Genomic DNA, 6,014 nt, shown 5'->3' on the forward strand with positions numbered 1-6,014 from the left:
TGGTGTGGTGGTATTATACAGTAACAGTATGGGTGTATTATTTAGTCACTATGTGGTTATGGTGTGGCGGTATTATTTGGACCTTATATTGTGTTATTATTGGTAATATTGGTTTTATAATACGGAGTTGTGTTCAGTAACTGTATGCAGGTAATATTTAATCTGGTACAGTGGTATGATGGCTGTGTATGTATATAGATAATTTTTTGGTGTGGGAGGGGGGACATATGCTTTGGGGCTTGCAACACTCCTAGACGCACTAGAAATCAGCGATGCAGTTATCTGCACACCGCCTTTTGAATTGACGGTATTATTGATACAGTAATTCAGAATTTTGGGGCCTATTCAGCATTTTAACTTTGCCCGGGGCCACACTTTGTCTAATGCCAGCCCTGGATATACCCTCAATAGTGAATGTTCTGGAGTGTTTCATTATGTAAATGTTTTAAATAACATGCACAGATTTATTTTTTCCTATAGTTAGCGGCACGTATCCCACAATTTTTTTTTTCTACCACAATAAATTGGACATTTGCAGTGCCCCACATAAGAAATTCCAAGGGTAATAATCAAGGCTGCAAATATAGGGAGAACAGAGGTTTCAGTCGTACTGAAGTTAAAGGAACAGTGTCACAAATTTTTTTTTTTTTACATCCGTTTGATTTTAGTGTTTTATTAAAAACTTTTATATTTATTTGTGTGTTTGTGTTTTACTTTTTTTTATTTTTTCACTTTTTCTTCCCTATGCGGGCTGCCATTTTTTTTTCCATTTCTGTATGTGTCGATTAACGACACATACAGACATGGAATACGGCAGCTACAGTCCCATAGTGAATGCGAACGGGGCCCGTTCCATCCACTATGCTGTACGCCGTCTGTGTGGGAACGGCGCATGCGCCGCTCCCACACAGTCCAGGTTGAACTGTGCGCCATCCGGCGCCATTTTCCTGCAGACCGGAAGTCGCGGCCGGACAGTAAGATTACTACTTCCGGTCGCGGCTTCCGGACTTGTGCACTTGGAGCGGCGGTAGCAGACGGAGCGGACGGACCGGAGGGAGCGGCGGCGACTGGAGCAGGTAAGTTATTTCTGTGTATGTAAGTGTTTTACTGTGTGTTTACTAGTGTATGTAAACCTACCACACTGTGTGTTAGCTCAAAAAATGGCGACACACAGTGTAGGAGGTTTGACCGTTCAATCCCCTCGTTTCTCCCGGCACTAGCCAGGATAAAGGAGGGGGGGATTCTGAGAGCTCACTAGAGCGAGTGAGTTTTCTCAAATTTTGCAGCATAAAGCAATGTGGTTGCTTTACCACATGCAATGCTGCAATTTTGGGAATTGCTCCATCTAGTGACCAGCACTGGGAAATATTATAAATTAGAATCTAATTTATAATATTTCCTGACTCGTGAAAAATTTTAAAAAAATTAGAACAATGTTTAATCACCTATACACTAATTGTTTAACTAAAAAAAAAATACATTTTTTTCTAGCGTCACATTCCCTTTAATACGGCATATGAACAGGGGTTGTTGTTGTACGACAATCCCTTTGAAGATAAGGACACACACAGTGTAAACACTGCAGATTTTCTGCAATGGATCTCATTGCGGAAAATCCGCAGCGCATTACAGTAGCAGCAGAGTGGATAAGATTTGAACAAATTTCATCCACACACTGCAGAAAAAAATCTACCGATTGTCAATTTATGCTGCGGAATCACTGCTCTTCTGTTGCGGGTTTTCTGTATTGAATTAAATGGGGAGGTAAAACCCGCAACAAATAGGCAAATGTTGTGATTTTTGTGATAGAAAAGCTGAAATTCTGCTGCAAAAATGACATCCGAAAAGAAACAAAAAACTTTTTTTGGTTAAAAATAAATAAAAAGGTTGTTACATATCCACAGGCATTGTCATAGCGATGCAATCCTCTTTTCTGAGTTCAGCTCGGCTTCCTGGGATGAGGCTTCATCCCATGTGACTGCTGCAGCCACTCAAGGGCTGCAGCGTAATCCCAGGAGGCCGGGCTGCACTTAGAACAGAGGGACGCATCGCTATGACAACGGAGAAAGGTGTACGTATTAGTTTTTTTTCTAGCAGTGTTTCCGCAGTGGAGATTATGCCCAAAAAAACTGCACGACAATTTGGAAAGTCAGAATTCCCTACAGCTTTCAGGATGGATACGCTGTGTACTTTTACAGAGGGTATCTGCCCTGTGTGTCCTTACCCTAAGGGTATGTTCACACACACTAATTACGGACGTAATTCGGGCGTTTTTGCCCCGAATTACGCCCGAAAATAGCGCCTCAATAGCGCTGACAAACATCTGCCCATTGAAAGCAATGGGCAGACGTTTGTCTGTTCACACGAGGCGTATATTTACGCGCCGCTGTCAAATGGCGGCGCGTAAATAGACGCCCGCGTCAAAGAAGTGACCTATCACTTCTTTGGCCGTAATTGGAGCCGTTCTTCATTCACTCCAATGAATAGCAGCGCCAATTACGGCCGTAATTGACGCGGCGTTCAAGCGCCTGCACATGCCGGTACGGCTGAAATTACGGGGATGTTTTCAGGCTGAAACATCCCCGTAATTTCAGCCGTTACGGACGCCCTCGTGTGAACATACCCAAAGGGTGTATTTAGACATTGCAGTTTATGTGCATTAGATCCGCATCGAAAACCGCATGTGCTTTACCATAATTTGATGTGTTTTTCAATGCGGTAAAAACTGCAAACGCATCAAAGAACGCATCAAATTGGGGTAAAAATGCATGTGGTTTTTATTCTTTATGCAGTTCTAACCGCATTTCAACCGCAACATCTGGATACACCGTATTTATGTATTTTTATCTCTATCTGGCGTCTACGTGCCAAACGTTTTACTTGTTCATAATACAAGGCAGTGCAAGTTTGCTTGCTATCTTACAAGTGCAATAAGACAGCCGAGCTCCAAAGGAGGTCTGGATACAAAGATTAATACATCAAATGCTGCATATATTTCAAATATATTGTAACAATACAGAAAGTGATAGTGGTGTTCACCATCAGTATTTATGAGAAATTGAACGGCGTTTACTACAAGGCTAAGTACTCGAGTATACAGGAGAATTTAATACAGGGGAATTCCAAGCGCATTGTGTATAAGTGACAGGCATGCTTCTTAGGGTATGTTCACACGGCGGGGGTCCGTAACGGCTGAATTTACGGGGATGTTTCAGCCTGAAAACATCCCCGTAATTTCAGCCGTACCGGCATGTGCAGGCGCTTGAACGCCGCGTCAATTACGGCCGTAATTAGCGCTGCTATTCATTGGAGTCAATGAATAGCGGCTCCAATTACGGCCAAAGAAGTGACAGGTCACTTCTTCTACGCGGGCGTCTATTTACGCGCCGTCATTTGACAGCGGCGCGTAAATATACGCCTCGTGTGAACAGACAAACGTCTGCCCATTGCTTTCAATGGGCAGATGTTTGTCAGCGCTATTGAGGCGCTATTTTCGGGCGTAATTCGGGGCAAAAACGCCCGATTTACGTCCGTAAATAGGCTGTGTGAACATACCCTTACTGACTGTGTCTGTTTTAAGCCTGCTTATGTATATGATGGAGGCTGCAATAGTCGAACGGGTGATCTAGATGCTCCGCTATCACAATACTCAGTTGACTGACGTTTAGATATACACATTCTATATGTGTTTGTGTTGGTAAACAATAAAATGTACATGTGAGAAGTCCCCTACACATAGTGGTATTGTGACATACGGCCAAGATTTAATGTTTTACTGCAAACTACACCAGTTTTGTAATGCGGTTTTTGGCCATGCAGCTTGTACAGGTGAAACCACATTAAAACCATGTGTTTTACTAGTACAAGCCATACAAGCCACATGACCAAAAATTACATTGCAATGAAACTGCTTAGGGTTTGGCTGCACAGTTCTTGGTCACGTGGCACACTACCACAATGTGTATGGTCCGCATTATCTTCAAACCTCTGCTCCCATACTTTCTGCTTAAATTTAACTTGTATGTGTAATGGAACAGCGCGGTTCTCTGCCTCAGGGCAACTACTGTTGTATGGACACCCTTGGGGTATGTTCAAACAGAGTGTTTTTGGAAATTTTTCGGGCCGTAAACGCCCGAAAAACGGCCAAAAAATCGGCCTCCAAACATCTGCCCATTGATTGCAATGGGAAAAACGGCATTCTGTTCCGACGGGCCGTTTTTTACGCGACCGTTTTGAAAAACGGTCATGTAAAAAAACAGCTGAGAAAAAGAAGTGCAGGTCACTTCTTGGGATGTTTTTGGAGCCGTTTTTCATTGACTCTATAGAAAACAGCTCCAAAAACGTCCGTAAAAAACGCTACGAAAAACACAGCGAAAGTTGCAAGTGGCTTAAAAAATGTCTGAAAATCAGGAGCTGTTTTCCCTTGAAAACCGCTCCATATTTTCAGACGTTTTTAGTCTAGCGTGTGAACATACCCTTAGGGTGTATTAAAATTTGTAGTTTTTGTTACATTTTTTTACAGTGATTTTCGTAAGTGTGGCAGGATCGACAGAGTTTTTTTTTTTTAAATGGCAACGAATAGAAACACCATGAAATAAAGGAGAAAAAAAAACCCCTCAATACGGGTGTTTCTTTGGTGTTCTAACTCCGGCTCTCATAAACCGTCGAGGGTCCATAATATGGGCGCAAAAATGTTTTATTACAAAAAGCGATCTTAGATAAAGATGCATAATAGGCATCTTCTAGTCACTTGATTGTTTATCACACATAATGCCTAGCACCAAGTGCAAATACAGCCCTAAAAACTAGACAAAGTGTTTTATAACTCCTTTCAGTTGTTATTAGGTTTCTAGCATTACTTCACTCTTGTAAATGTTCAACTTATGTCTCTGTATGACCTTATTTTTCTAGTGGGAAGGGCGTTCATAAACCTGTATCAGAGGTGTCTCATATCTGTGTTCACAGCAAATGAAGGTACCTTTGTCTGCATTTCTAGTTAATTAGCTTTGCGCAGTTTAAACTCTGACCCCATTGCTATTTGTCCCCTATGAAATAAAGTGATGTCATGTGTCAGCAGTGTTTACAAATAACTTTAAGTAAGCCTTGCAGATATGGCACCATATTATATATATAGCAGGATTCTAAATCCCAATTTTGTCTAATAAAAAGAAAAAAACAATGCAGTGCCAATAGAATGACATGTAATGATAGATAAAATAAATATAGATATAGTGGGAGCTCTTGTTCTAAATGGTCTGGTTGTTCTGATTCCAGACACATATAGCTATAATAGCAGGAAAAAGCTGGCTGCTTCTCCAGCCCGGAACATTGAGGAAGATCCCTGGCCGCCAAATTGGATGAATTGAGGATTGGATGAAGAAAGAGGAACACTGGGCGCTACCAGCCCTAAAGGTTCCAATGATGGCAAGATATGAAGAAAGAGTAAAACATTATTAACATATGCTATGCGTTTCGGCACTGTACCCTGGATTATCTGACTCATCCTAAAACATGTTTGCATGCCATATGCTTTGAGTAGTTTTCACTCTGCTAGACTATCTGGGTTTATGTTGGCTTGTTATTATCATTGTTTTTATTTGAAAAACGTTTTTTATATATACTTGTATCGATGACAACTGCTGACCGCCGACATCCACCTCACCTTGCTGTCGGTCGACAGCTGGACTGTGCTTACCGGTGCCTGCCTCCTCCAGGACACCGGCGAGCTCTGTCAGGCAGTGAACTTATCTGCCTGTATGGCAGAGGAGTAGCTAGGTTCTCCAGCACAGATTCAGTTTGGCGCCCTCCCCACAACTTCTTTCACAACATCTCCTTCCCCTGGGCCATGTTTAATTTCTCTATCAATCAATGAGGTATCATGTTTTATCTCACATTTTTGAGCATAAAACCATTTGTGCATTTTACAAGAACTATAGGTATATAAGGTAGTTAACATAATATATTAAAATATATTTTTTAAAGCGGTCAGTGTGCCTGACTAAGGCTTCGTTCAC

At 41.7% G+C, this 6,014-nt stretch overlaps 1 long non-coding RNA gene across 1 annotated transcript; it reads left to right on the forward strand.

The window, feature by feature from the left end:
• The first annotated feature begins 1,969 nt into the window (after positions 1 to 1,969).
• On the forward strand, positions 1,970 to 5,496 carry LOC142741179 (uncharacterized). The gene is made up of 3 exons (XR_012881026.1): positions 1,970 to 2,071; positions 4,912 to 4,974; positions 5,275 to 5,496. It is a non-coding gene; the product is annotated as an uncharacterized LOC142741179 (long non-coding RNA).
• Positions 5,497 to 6,014: the final 518 nt, after the last annotated feature.

The sequence above is a fragment of the Rhinoderma darwinii genome, chromosome 2 (genome assembly GCF_050947455.1).
Source record: "Rhinoderma darwinii isolate aRhiDar2 chromosome 2, aRhiDar2.hap1, whole genome shotgun sequence".
Classification (NCBI taxonomy): Eukaryota; Metazoa; Chordata; class Amphibia; order Anura; family Rhinodermatidae; genus Rhinoderma; species Rhinoderma darwinii.